The following is a 14972-nucleotide window of genomic DNA, read 5'->3' as shown; positions in this document are numbered from 1 at the left end:
GGTAATCACCTCCACATCTCCAAATGGAGAGACAAGGTGTTTCAATTGATTGTAGTAAAAATACGCCTGTATATGGAAGATCCAATTGCTGGTGAATCAATAGCCTGACAAAAAAATACACAATGAATACAAAAAGAATATTCCAAGTAACTCCACAAAAAGTTTATTGAAAAGCACAAGCCAGGAGATGAATACAAGAAAACTTCCAAGTCACTGATTATCTTTTGTAATACAGTCAAGACAATCATCAAGAAATGTAAAGAATATGGCATAGCTGTAAATCTGACTAGAGCACGCCATCCCCAAAAACTGAGTGACTGGGCAAAAAGGGGACTAGTGAGGGAGGCCATCAAGAGCCTATGACAACTCTGGCGGAGTTACAAGCTTCAGTGGCTGAGATGGGAGAGTGCTTATGGGTGCTTCTCCAGTCACAGCTTTATAGGAGAGTGGCAAAGAGAAAGCAACTTTTGAAAAAAAAACTTGTATGAAATCTCGGGTAGAGTTTGTCAGAAGGCATGTGGGAGACTCCAAAGTCAACTGGAAGAAGGTACTGTGGTTTGATGAAACCAAATTTGTGCTTTTTGGTCATAATTTTAAACGCTATATTTGGTATAAGCCAGACACCGCACATCATCAAGAAAACACATCCTTACTGTGAAGCTTAGTGGTGGCTGCATCACGCTCTGGGGATGCTTCACTGCAACAGGCCCTGGAAGGCTTGTGAAGGTAGAGGATAAAATGAATACAGGGAAATCCTGGAGGAAAACTTGATGCAGTAGGTGACTTGGGAGATTTGTTTTCTGCAAGACAGTGACCCCAAGCATAAAGCCAGAGCTACACAGGAATGGTTTTAAAACAACAAAGTTAATGCCCTGGAGTGGTCAAGTCAGAGTCCAGACTTAATCCCAATTGAGAATTTGTGACTGAACTTCAAAAGGGCTGTTCATTCACGATCCCCATTTAATCTGACAGAGCTTGAGCAGTTTTGTAAAGAAGAATGAGAAAAAATTGCAGTGTCCTGATGCACAAATCTGATAAAGACCTGTCTACACAGCCTTGGGCTATAATTACTGCCAAATGTGCATCTACTAAATACTGACTTGGTGGGGTGGGGGGGGGGGGAGTATTTATGCATTCAATTATTTTGTGTTTTATATTTGTAATTAATTAAGATTGCTTTGTAACCATCTGTTTTCACTTTGACACAGTCTTTTTTTTGTTGATCAGTGTCAAAAAAGCCAAATTAAATACACTGTGATTCAATGCTGAAAAACAATAAAACATGAAAAACTCCAAGGGCGAGCGAATACTTTTTATAGGCACTGTATCTGTGCCCAAGACTTTTGCACAGTACTGTATGTCAGATCTCCCAGCCTATTATTCAACCTGGCTGGCTGGTTGACCTTTTCTCAACCCATGGAATTCATTAGTTCCTTAAAAGAAAGCAATAGAACTCCATCTTTTTCCACTGTTTTTAACAAATATAAATAAAGAGTCCTTGGCTGCTACACCATACACAGCACTAACAGAATATCAATCTACTTCACTGCTCTAGGTCAGGTTGCGATCATATGTATAAACTAATTTGATTTAATGTGCAGTACTATAACTGGATAACACTTCATTTCCACTGCCCAGACTGACTTTGAAATACAGAAACATATGGCTTGTTTGCCTTTCTGCACTGTTTTGTTAAATGTCAGCCTTGTAAAAGAGTAACAGCACAATGAAAGATATTCACCCCTTCAAGTGTTGCTAAACCCAGCTACACTAGCAAGGATAGTGTGGCTGGCATTATTCTCACCTTCAAAATAGTGCTTTCCCAGGCTGGCATTAATATGCCACAGAAGATCTCAAAGGTCCATAGCAACTGAAAATTATTGGTAAAATGATGAACATCCTTAAGAGAATTACCAAATAGGTGTAGCAGTAGCAACAATCTCTATTTATAAATTGCAAGTTCCGTTTTCCACCAACCAACCCGGCTGACCCTATTCCTAGACATGTCAGATTAGACAAAGGAATACTGCACGTAAATCACTAGATTCCATTTCAATGTTAATCAATGGAGTGATAAGGCAGAAGATCACATGTGAACATAACAATGTGTTGCAGAAACAACAAACCATTCATTGCCCTTTTACTATTTGATTACTGCTAGTCTCTGTTTGAACTGGGCTTAGAAACATAGAAAAACTACAGCACAATGCAGGCCCTGCAGCCCACAATGCTGTGCCAAACATGTACTTATTTTATAAATTATTTATGGTTACCCACAGCCCTCTATTTTTCTAAGCTCCACGTACCTATCCAGGAGTCTCTTAAAAGGCCCTATCGTATCTGCCTCGACCATCATCGCCGGCAGCCCATTCCCCACACTCACCACTCTCTGAGTAAAAAAACTTACCCCTGACATCTCCTTTATACCTCCTTCCAAGCACCTTAAAACTGTGCCCTCTCATGTTAGCCATTTCAGCCCTGGAAAAAAGCTTCTGACTATCCACACGATCAATGCCCCTCATCATCTTATATCTCTATCAGGTTACCTCTCATCCAAGGAGAAAAAGCCAAGTTCACTCAACCTATTCTCGTATGGCATGCTCCCCAATCTAGGAAACATCCTTGTAAATCTCCTCTGCACCCTTTCTATAGTTTCCACATCCTTCCTGTAGGTGACCAGAACTGAGAACAATACTCCAAGTGGGGTTTGACCAGGGTCCTGTATACCTGTAACATTACCTCTTGGCTCTTATACTCAATCCCACGGTTGTATATGCCTTCTAAACCAGAGTCAACCTGTGCAGCAGCTTTGAATGTCCTGTGGGCTCTGACCCCAAGACCTCTCTGATCCTCCACACTGCCAAGAGTCTTACCATTAATACTATATTCTGCCATCATATTTGACCTACTAAAATGAATCACCACACACTTATCTGGGTTGATCTCTATCTGCCGCTTCTCAGCCCAATTTTGCATCCTATTAATGTCCCACTGTAACCTCTGACAGCCCACCACACTATTCACAACACCCCCTACCTTTGAGTCATCAGCAAATTTACTAACCATTCCCTCCACTTCCTTATCCAGGTCATTTATAAAAATCACGAAGAGAAGAGGTCCCAGAACAGAACCCCGAGGTACACCACTGGTCACCGATCTCCATGCAGAATATGACCCAATTATAACCACCCTTTGCTTTCTGTAGGCAAGCCAAATTTGGATCTACAAAGCAAGGTCCCCTTGGATCCCATGCCTCCTTACTTTCTCAATAATCCTTGCATTGGATACCTTATCAAATGCCTTGCTGATATTCATATACACTAGATATACTGCTCTACCTTCATCAACGTGTTTAGTCACATCCTCAGAAAATTCAATCAGGCTCATAAGGTATGACCTACCCAAGCCATCCTAATCATATTATGCCTCTCCAATGTTCATTAAATCTTGCCTCTCTTACCAACCACTGAAGTAAAACTCACTGGTCTATAATTTCCTGGCTATCTCTACTCCCTTTCTTGAATAAGGGAACAACATCTGCAACCCTCCAATCCTCTGGAACCTCTCCTGTCCCCATTGATGATGCAAAGATCATTGCCAGAGGCTCAGCAATCTCCTCCCTCGCTGCCCACAGTAGCCCGGGGTACTTCTCATCCGGTCCCAGAGACTTACCCAACTTGATGCTTTCCAAAAGCTCCAGCACATCTTCTGCCTTAATGTCTATATGCTCAAGTGTTTCAATCCACTGTAAGTCATCCCTACAATCGCCAAGATCATAGTGAATACTGAAGCAAAGTATTCATTAAGTACCTCTGCTATCTCCTCTGGTTCCCTACACACTTTTCCACTATCACAATTGATTGGTCCTATTCTCTCATGTCTTATCCTCTTGCTCTTCACATACTCATAGAATGCCTTGGTTTTCTTTAATCCTGCTTGCCAAGGCCTTCGCGTGGCCTCTTCTGGCTCTCCTAATTTCATTCTTAAGCTCCTTCCTGCTAGCTAATCTTCTAGATCTCCATCATTACTTTTTTTTGAACCTTTCGTAAGCTTTTTTCTTCTTGACTAGACTTTCAACATCCTTTGTACAGCATGGTTCCTGTACCCTACCATCCTTTCCCTGTTTCATTGAATGTATCTATGCAGAATGCCACGCAAATATCCCCTGAACATTTGCTACATTTCTGCCGTACGTTTCCCTGAGAACATCTGTTCCCAATTTATGTTTCCAAGTTCCTGCCTGATAGCTTCATATTTCCCCTTAATCTAATTAAACACTTTCCTAACTTGTCTGTTCCTATCCCTCTCCAATGCTATGGTAAATGAGATTGAATTGTGATCACTATCTCCAAAATGTTCTCCCACTGAGAGACCCGACACCTGATTTCCCAATACCAGATCAAGTACAGCCTCTCCTCTTGTAGGCTTATCTACATATTGTGCCGGAAACCTTCCTGAACACACCTAACAAACTCCACCCCATCTAAACCCCTTGCTCTAGGGAGATAACAATTAATATTTGGGAGATTAAATTCTCCCACCACAACAACCCTGTTATTATTACACCTTTCCAGAATTTGTCTCCCAGATTAAGGCTGATTCATACTTGTGCGTAGGGGCTATGCCGCAGCCTATGCCATAACCCTAATTTTCACTTCTGCATCACTCTACGCCGTAGCAAGCATGCGTTGGTGTGCACCAAAACGCTCATTGGCGGTGGGATTTCTATGCCACTGTGTTGAGTTTCTTTGTGAGAGACATGGACAAGGAAATGCATTTCAAACATTTTTGCATTTCAGCAGGTAGATTTGACGATTTGGTTCATCTATTTCGTATCGGTGTATGCACAGCCTACAAACATGGCGGAGAAGAAGCAACCAGAAATGTGTAGGAGGAAATGTGATGCTACCAAGCGGACCAATCAGCCTTTAGATTATAGGGCTACATCATCTTGTACCACCTTTGTTAAAAAGAGTGTCACGTTCTCCTTCGGGTGTAACGAAACGCCGAATTTAACGTCCGGATAAACCACAGTTAATAAGAACCAGATCGCAGTAAGATTAACCATTTACTGTTCACTCTTCACATTAACATATGGTGAAAACTGTTGATAAAACAATACAAGATTGATACAGTATTTGTTCCTTCCTTAATATCACATTTCAAGTGTAAATACTTGCAAAGGTGACTATAACTACATTACACTAAGGTGCAGTATACAGGGAGAGTTTACCTGCTCCATTGACTACTTTAAATACACTTCCATGCAAACTATCTGCGACTCTTTAACTAACGAAAGCATAAACATTATCTACCGTCGTTACCTCTAACAGGATCACTATTAACATCTTAGTTCAATATATCGATTATCTATTAACTTACAGCGTTGCTCTCACTGTGATTTCTCATGCCTGCAAAACTGCTTGTGCTCAGGTGAGCCTCGTGGAAAGCCCCCACCCTCGCGCTAATTTCAAACCGGTGTTTTCCCACAAGACGCGGCGAAACCGGATGTGACGTCATCGCATGCCGATATATTTTACATGCAATGAATATGCTTTAAACACTTCTAATTCTAACTAGAAAATACTATTGAATGAATTACTAAGCGAAAATATTATAAACTAAATAACTGTCGTAAAGACAGCACACTCCCCGCTTGACCTTCGTAAGGTCACAATGAGCAGAGTACAAAACTTAATCAGTCATTGGGTAGAAGTAGAATAACTTCTGTAACTGGCCCTTGGTAAATTTTCACATCGCCTTGGTCGGTAGTCTTCAATTCGATCTTCCTGACATGTCCATCCTCGCTAGGGAATGTAGCAGTGATTCTGGCAGTTGGCCAGCTGTTGCGAGCGACTTGCTTGTCCCTGAGCAGGACTAAGTCTCCAACTTGAAGATTCCTTCGGGGTTTTGTCCACTTTCGTCTCTGTTGCAACGAAGGTAGATATTTTTGTCTCCAGCGAGGCCAGAACTGATTTGCCAGAGCCTGGACTTGTCTCCATTGCTTTGTGTACAAATCCTTGTCTGAGAAGTCTCCTGGTGGAGGAGGTGCTCTTGCCTTCTGCGTAAGGAGCGTTGATGGCGAAAGTATAAAGGGGTTTTCTGGGTCAGAAGACACAGGTAGGAATGATTGTGCGTTTATAATGGCTGTGACCTCTGCCATTAGGGTGCACAGTACCTCGTGGGCCAATCGGGTGCGTTGCTGCATCTCAGGTTTCCTTTTCTGGGTTTTCCGTAAGGACGTGAACCGTTTGACTGCCTGCTCTTTGTTATCTGGTGAGCGCTGGCGTGGTTCTCTGATTGGCAATGGGGCAACCCCATTATTTGCTTCATCTCTGAAGACCTTGGTGTCTTTGGGTTTTAAAGAAATGGTATCTTGAGCTGATTGTGCAAGTTTGTTTCCGTCCTCGGTTTGAACGAAAACTGACTGACCTAGCGTCTCGTCGGTTACTTTACGCTTGGTAATGTCTTGTTGTGCTTCTTTAGGGTACACCTCAGTGAGGCAGATCTCGGAACAAGAACGGCTTGACTGAGTTTGACCGCAAACTTCTGTACAGTTCGAGCTGACAATTGTTGTCCTGGAGTGAACCTCTCCCTCCCCGCCGTCCTGTTGTGGGGGTGAAGGAGCGTTGTCGGTTCTTTCATTCTTGACTTCATCACGGAGCCGTGAGGGTAAATTTCCTTCCTCGTATGGATGTGATGCAACCGTGACTCTCTGAGGTTCCTCGTAGCTGGGGAAGTTATCGAATACGTATGGAGAGGGGAGACGAGCCTGCCTGTCTATTTGATATTGTACATAGTCGCTTGTGCGTTCCAGTCTGGTCCTTTCTAAAGTAGATCTTACTTTGGTCAGATCACGCGACCCTTCAGCTTGTTCTATGTACTTTGCTTCCACCCTGGCAGCTTCTCTTTCTCCTTCTAGCTGCAGCACATGCAACTCTGTCGATATTTTTGTCATTTCCAACTGGGTTTCGGCTTCTCTGGCGGCCTCTTCTCTTTGTCTGGCAGCCTTTTCTTTCTGGATTTCGGCTTCTCTGGTGGTCAGTTTCATTTTCCAAACTGCTTCTTGTCTGGCGTAACGCAGTAGCACCTTGGCGGCTTCTGCCTTTCTGGCGGCCCTTTCGGCTTCTCTGGCAGCCAGTTTAATTTTCAAAACTGCTTCTTGTTTGGCGTAATGCAGTCGCACCTTGGCGGCTTCTGCCTTGGCTCTTGCCTGTGCGGACTTACTTGATGTCGTTCTACTGCCCTTGTCGCTGGGCGCCATCGACTTGATCCCGGATCGAGCTGACATTGCAGCACTTGGAACACCTGATAACGCCTGGGTGGGCTTACTTGATGTCGGTTTACTGCCCTTGTCGCTGGGCGGCGTCGACTTGATGCTGGATTGAGCTGACATTGCAGCACTTGAAACACCTGATAATGCCGCTTTTTCACTGTCACGTTCTCCTTCGGGTGTAACGAAACGCCGAATTTAACGTCCGGATAAACCACAGTTAATAAGAACCAGATCGCAGTAAGATTAACCATTTACTGTTCACTCTTCACATTAACATATGGTGAAAACTGTTGATAAAACAATACAAGATTGATACAGTATTTGTTCCTTCCTTAATATCACATTTCAAGTGTAAATACTTGCAAAGGTGACTATAACTACATTACACTAAGGTGCAGTATACAGGGAGAGTTTACCTGCTCCATTGACTACTTTAAATACACTTCCATGCAAACTATCTGCGACTCTTTAACTAACGAAAGCATAAACATTATCTACCGTCGTTACCTCTAACAGGATCACTAGGGTGTAACGAACGCCGAATTTAACGTCCGGATAAACCACAGTTAATAAGAACCAGATCGCAGTAAGATTAACCATTTACTGTTCACTCTTCACATTAACATATGGTGAAAAAGCGTTGCTCTCACTGTGATTTCTCATGCCTGCAAAACTGCTTGTGCTCAGGTGAGCCTCGTGGAAAGCCCCCACCCTCGCGCTAATTTCAAACCGGTGTTTTCCCACAAGACGCGGCGAAACCGGATGTGACGTCATCGCATGCCGATATATTTTACATGCAATGAATATGCTTTAAACACTTCTAATTCTAACTAGAAAATACTATTGAATGAATTACTAAGCGAAAATATTATAAACTAAATAACTGTCGTAAAGACAGCACAAAGAGCATTAACCCCATTATCTGATCCCATATACAAAATCAATGTGAAGCAAATTCGTGGATTCTGGCATCTATTAATGTATTAACTTGAATTGATGTTGTTTAACTATTACATGAAATATATGGAAAAAAATCAACAGCGATTAAAGGACTGACAAATAGATCCTCTCTCTATTTTTATAGAATGGACCCTGCTAAATACTAGGTGGCTTTGAAGAAGCCTGAGACAAAGGGACAGAGTGCAGAAATAAATCTCATAGTTCTGAATTGTGCATGCATAAACATTATACTATTACTGCTGACTAACACAATATGACATTATGTTGACATTATGGAGTGTGTAATAATAATTTCCCAAGTAGAAGAAACAGAAGGTCTTGGAATCAAATCAAAGTTCAAAGTAAACTTATTATCAAAGAACATATGTCACCATGTACAATACTAGGATTCATTTTCTTGAAGGTATACTCAATAAATCCAATAACTATAATAGATCAATGAACTGTGCAAATACAAAGAGACAATAGAAATAATAGTAATAAATAAGTAAAAAAAATTGAGAACTTGAGATGAAGAGGCCTTAAGAGTGAGTCCTTAGGTTGTGGGAACATTTCAGTGGTGGGGCAAAAGAAGTTGAGTGAAGTTATCTCTCTAGATCAGGAGCCTGATGGTTGAGGGGTAATAACTGTCCCTGAACCTGCAGGTGTGAACCTTGAGGCTGCAAGCCTTCTTCCTGATGGGAGCATCAAGAGGAGAGCAAGACCTGGGTGGTGGGGGCCCCTGATAATACCTGTCTGCAAACCTTCTCACTCAATCCAACTCAGATAAACTGTAATGTATTATTCAGTCCAAGAACTTCAAAAAGATAATTTTGAGAGTTTGGAATCAGTGATAGAGCACATCACAATAACCTATGATCTTGCCTTTTGCCTTCGTTATTGTGTCCTTAATGCTTGAGTAATATTTGAGTAATCTTGTAAATATATTGTTTGATTAAATGTTCTTTGTTGTTTACAGAATGTATTGCAGGTTTTATGTGAAAGCACGTAAATGGCATATGTCATCATGCCACCATGTGATACATGCGTGCCTTTCTTAAAGTAATAAAGAAGTTAAATTCTACTTTTGGACTCCTTGTTTTTCATCCTATTAGTTTTTTTTGTGTTTTGGAGTTACAAAGCATAACACTCCTAATAACAAAACTAAATGATTATACCCAAACCATCTAATGATTTCACAGGTACCAGAGAGCAGACAAGGCCAAACTGTACTTGCAGAAAAAAAACATTGGGGGGGGGGAGGTGAATATAGGCACAATAAAGTCATTTATGTGCCATTCTTAATGCTTGCCCATTTTCATTCTCCACCCCCCCCAACACTTAAAATCCAAAATCAAAAGAGAGCCAGTATTACAGAGCTTGTCTTTCTTTTCCTTTGTCCACTAAAGACACAAAGCAATAATCTATACCACTATTGGGAGTCAGTTCTTCACAATTATTAGATATAACATAGTAACCACACCCTCACTTCATTCTCCGGAACTCACCTATGGTGTGATTTTCCACAAATAAAAATAGAACCAACTTCTCAAAACAGCAGGTGTCAATGGTTATGTCCAATTGGTCGCATTTAATGAGCCAAGTGATTGCCAGTAAGCAGAATATACAGGTTAAATGGAAGTATGCTTATGAATTAATTTTCATATGTCACCTTTCTCCTGCCAATGCTTATCCTTTAAACTAAGAATTTTAAAAGTTAGGAGTCACAGTATTTGGGGTGACACATTGGTATAGCAGTTAGCATAATAATCCTATTACAGTGACAGTGATTTGAGTTCAATTCTACTGCTGTCTGTAAGGAGTTAATAAGCTCTCCCTTTGACCAGTTGTGTTTCTTCCAAGTGCTCCAGTCTCCTCCCACATTCCAGAATCAGAATCAGGTTTATTATCACTGACATAAGACATGAAATTTGTTAACTTAGCAGCAGCAGTTCAATGCAATACATAATCTAGCAGAGAAAAATAATAATAAATAAACAAGTAAATCAATTGCATATATTGAACAGATTTTTTTTAAACATGCAAAAACAGGAATACTGTATATTAAAAAAAGTGAGGTAATGTCCAAAGATTCTATGTCCATTTAGGATTCAGATGGCAGAGGGGAAGAAGCTGTTCCTGAATCGCTGAATGTGTGCCTTCAGGCTTCTGTATCTCCTACCTGATGGTAACAGTGAGAAAACCCTGGGTACTGGAGGTCCTTAATAATGGATGCTGCCTTTCTGAGACACTGCTCCTGAAAGATGTCCTGGGTACTTTGTAGACTAGTGCCCATGATGGAGCTGACTAGATTGACAACCTTCTGCAGCTTCTTTCAGTCCTGTGCAGTAGCCCCTCCATACCAGACAGTGATGCAGCCTGTCAGAATGCTCTCCACAGTACAACGATATAGAAGTCTTTAAGTATATTTGTTGCCATGCCAAATCTCTTCAAACTCCTAATGAAGTATAGCCACTGTCTTGTTTTTTTCATAACTACATCAATATGTTGGAACCAGGCTAGCTCTTCAGAGATCTTGACACCCAGGAACTTGAAGCTGGTCACTCTATCCACTCTATCTAAGAGAATTGGTATATGTTCCTTCGTGAAGTCCACAATCAGCTCTTTTGTCTTACTGACGTTGAGTACCAGGTTGTTGCTGCAGCACCACTCCACTAGTTGGCATATCTCACTCCTGTACACCCTCCCATCACCACCTGATATTCTACCAACAATGGTTGTATCATCAGCAAATAGATTTGAGCTATACCTAACTACACAGTAATATGTATAGGTTAATTGGTTATATGGGTGTAATTAGGCTGTGTGGACTCACTGGAGAGCAAGGCTCTGTTACCAAGCAGTATCTCTAAAATATAGTACAAAAGGTGGTCCTGCAATCTACTGAGTTCATACCATCAACTACTGATTTATATTAATCTTATGTTATTCCTTTTATTTTTCCTCTCCACTTTCCCAACAGCTCTTCCCAGATTCTACCACTACCATTCAAACACTATAGTTGCAATTCACAGTGACCAAATAACCTTTTGGAAATGTGGGAGTAAACTAGAACACTCAAGAGGAATCTCATTTGGTCACAGGAAAATTATGCAAATTCCATACCGGCAGCACCTGGGTCACTAGTACTGTGAGAAGCAGCTCTACTTGCAATGCTACTGTGCTGCCCATCCGATGATTACTTGGTTCTCCACAAATGTAGGTGCACTCCTGGTGTGTCACAGATTTTAGCCTGGGCATGCCATGGTAAAATATGAATAAGATAATCTTGCATCTGTTACGTACCCCGTAACTGGGTCACTTATCAGCAAAGATAGAGAGGTCCATTGAAGTCTGATGGTACTATTTTTTAACAGTATTTATTGATAAAAATACACAAAAATAGTATCAATGCAAACATACATATAATATACGTCATCAATACTAAATCTAAAAGCGCGGGTATAATAATAATCAATAAGAAATAGCTCTATCGTTGTCTAGGGGATAATGTATTGTCCGATGGAAATATAAAAATCACTAAAGTTCATTCAACCTGCAGCTTTTGGTTGGAGAGAGAGACGGATTAAGACTTGCCCATTCCTTTTATGATGTTGATCCTTCGAGAGTCGTTGGGGCTGATTTCTCCTTTGTGTTAGCTAAAGCCGTTCTTCCGTGGCAAGACCCACCAATTCCGAAGCAAATGGAAAAGGACGCACGTGGGCATTTCCACCGGCTTTCGCTATTACGCTGTTACAGGAGTTCTAGCGTTTCTTCTGGTGCGTCTCCAGGGCTGTTCCCCAGACCCTCTTTTATCCTGACTCACAGGGTCTCAGATGTCAATCAGGGTGGAATGATGCCATCCCCCAACCAGCCCACGTTGCCTGAGGGTTTCCATGAAGTACAGTATTCAATACACAATTCCGTCTCCAAGAGACAATGACCTTTTCCGTGGCTTGTATCGCTGGGGCCAAGACATTCCAACGTCTCTCTCTCATTTCCTGGGTCTCCTGACCTGACTTAATAGCGATCTTGCGGTTCTCAAAAAGGGGGGGGGGGTACAGGCGTAACACCCCCTTTCTTCAACGCGTTTTTCACCATCGGAAAAAAACAAAGTAATAGTCTTACAGAATTTTAGAATCCAACACCAAACAAAAGTTTTTTTCTACAGAGTAATACAGTTATACATCCAATTCAGTATCTAGATGGTTACCAATTACATTGTCACTTCCTTTAATATTTTAACATCTTGTACCTTACTAAAGTCCTGTAGCATCAGTCCAATTTAATAACCACCTATTTGTAGGTCTTATTTTTTTCTTTAGCCAACAAAAACTAAAGAGTTGTGATCTTATCTTACAGGTATACTACAAAAGTTCATGCAAATACTAATCTTTATGTTGCTTTCAAACTTAACAGGCAGGCTTCCATGGGGGTTGTCTTTTATTATTCACATGCTTTGTCAAAATCCCTTAAAACAGGCTTCTGCCATTTAAAAATGGTGTCCCATTGAGAGAAATGATTCTTAAGGAGTCCATTTAGAATGTGCTGACACAGAAAGAACGTGCAAAGCAACTTGCAGGGCAACGTATAAACCAATTTGCAAAATCAGGATGAAACAATAGCTTGCTGATTAAAGAAGCGATACAGGTAACGGGAAGACATGCTTAATGGTTGAACAATAACGGTGTTAATGCGCTGAGGCTGATAAGTGGGCCAAAGGGTAGTCACAATTGTAATTTTGTAATGAGATTAAGGAAGAATGTCTGCACCTCACATGGGTGCAACTCACAAAATCGTAAACAAGTAGGGTATAAAAAACTGTGCAAAGTGTAATTCGGCACTCAATCTAGCAGGAGCTGGTTGGGTCCGACTCTGCAGACTCGAAAAATAAAGTTTACCGTTCTGCAAATTGCTGAGACTCAGTGTGTTTCTGACAACGAGACTCAGTGTGTTTCTGACACCCATTAACTCTCGCCTCTTTTCCGGTTAATTCCCACGTGGGGAGCTTGTGCACCCTGGTGAAATAGGCTTTCGCCTGCTCCTTTCATAGGAGTTATTTTATCAACAATGTGTTCCAAACTTAGACCATCTTCTGAATTTCCACCCAATTCTTTCATTTTACACAAGTTACTACTTTTCTCTTCAGGACCCTTGAGGCTATTAGTTTTGAGTTTAAAATCTTTGTTCAAACAGCATTTCAAATTCTGCCTTTTCACACCACACTTTGGAATAACAATAGCGTGTGGGGCCCCGTTACCTTCCAACTCAACCTGTAATTGATTCACAGGCTGTGTGGTACCATGCCATTGTCTCTGTAGCCTGATTGCTGCTTTTGATACCAGTCCAGCCTTTAAATTTTCTTCATTCAATTTTGGAACTACATATTTCCCTTCTCCTTCAATAATAATATTCATCTCCCCACTAACTTTTAACACACCTTCGAGCACAAACACCTGGGAACTCTCACTTCCCACTATTACCAAGGTTAGCCCTTTCTTCACTGAACCTCGTCTATCTGACCCACAAGGACTGCATTCCTGTTCAACTGAATCAAATACCTCAGTCTTTTTCTGAGCTCCATTACTAGGTTCAGTACCACGTGCATCCACATCTTGGACACAGTCAAACGGGACATTTGCCTCTTCCAGGCTTTCAATACACGGACCCGGTCCAAATTCTAAATTCCCCTGATTCTCCCAGGTACTCTCTGGGCAACTCCCTTCCGGAGTAAACTCAACCCCGCGGGCTGAAACAACCTCATCTGCCAACCCAGCAGAGTTCTTCAAGGTAAGGGCACCCTTTTCATCTAGGACTGCCCTCATTTCATTATCGGGAACACCTTTAAAATTTTCAACTTCTTCAAACTGTTCTGCCAAACCAGACAGATCGTCTATGTCCAACTCTGGACCTTTTTACAGCTCTATCTGTTTCTCATCTTTATTTCGTGCCTCTAGAAATTTTCTCCTCGCTAAGGGCAGGTCTACCTCCTCTCCCTTACTCTCTTTCACTTTACTACTCTTCATTTTACCACCTTCTAAACCCTCGTGGTACAGGGTCGGTAAAAACATCTCGGCCAAATTGATACTGGCCGGATTTAAACTGCTCTCGTTCTCAGCTGCCTTCCTCGACATGCTGCGAGTGACCGCGCATGTGGGATAGATCTTGGAATCTAGGGGCGGGACCATAACGCTCTCCGGCCGGCTCGTCAGCGTCATTGCTGACCAAACCTTACCACCAGCTAAATCGTTACCAAGAAGGACGTCCGCGTCAGTTCTCAGGAATTCTGATCGCACCCCTATTTCATCTGGTCCAGATACCAGCTCACAATCCATAATGACCTTATGCAAGGGCACCATTTCCGTCCCTTTTCCTATTCGTTTCAAAGCTACCATTCCCGTCTTGCGACCAAAATCCAGTACCTTACTGCTAATCAATGATAGTTCAGCCCCCATGTCTCTCCAGATCCGTACTGGAACTGGTGTGTCTCCCTCCCTCACAGACACGGTTCCATTTGACATACAAGTCTCAGATCCTTCTCGTACTCTGTCTACCTGGGGCTCTCTTGTCGATTTACTGATTACCACGGCACATCCGATAGGGACTGCTGCTTTCCCTTTTCCTGTCTCTTTCCTCGGAGCAAAGCACCTAGATGCAATATGCCCCCCCTTTCCACAATTAAAACAGGTCAAGCCCGGAAATCTCTGGCCGTCTTGCCTTTCCCCCTCAATCTTACCACTAGCTCCCAGCGGGACCT

At 41.9% G+C, this 14972-nt stretch overlaps 1 protein-coding gene across 5 annotated transcripts in view; it reads right to left on the bottom strand.

Moving 5' to 3' along the window:
* Positions 1-14972, bottom strand: part of LOC132407433 (nuclear receptor subfamily 6 group A member 1-like) — a 297024-nt gene that overhangs the window by 58005 nt on the left and 224047 nt on the right. The window contains exons 2-3 of one of the 5 annotated variants that reach the window (XR_009516476.1): positions 5383-7563; positions 4951-5104 (exon numbers count right to left, since the gene is read on the bottom strand). The exons of the other annotated variants lie outside the window; for them this stretch is intronic. The gene's annotated coding sequence lies outside the window, so the exon portion shown is untranslated. Of the gene's footprint in view, positions 1-4950; positions 5105-5382; positions 7564-14972 lie in introns of those variants that run through there. 5 annotated transcript variants of the gene reach the window in all.

The sequence above is a fragment of the Hypanus sabinus genome, chromosome 18, assembly GCF_030144855.1.
Source record: "Hypanus sabinus isolate sHypSab1 chromosome 18, sHypSab1.hap1, whole genome shotgun sequence".
Taxonomy (NCBI): Eukaryota; Metazoa; Chordata; class Chondrichthyes; order Myliobatiformes; family Dasyatidae; genus Hypanus; species Hypanus sabinus.
Note: the sequence above shows the minus strand (reverse complement) of the source record. Positions and strands in the feature narration are given on the sequence as shown.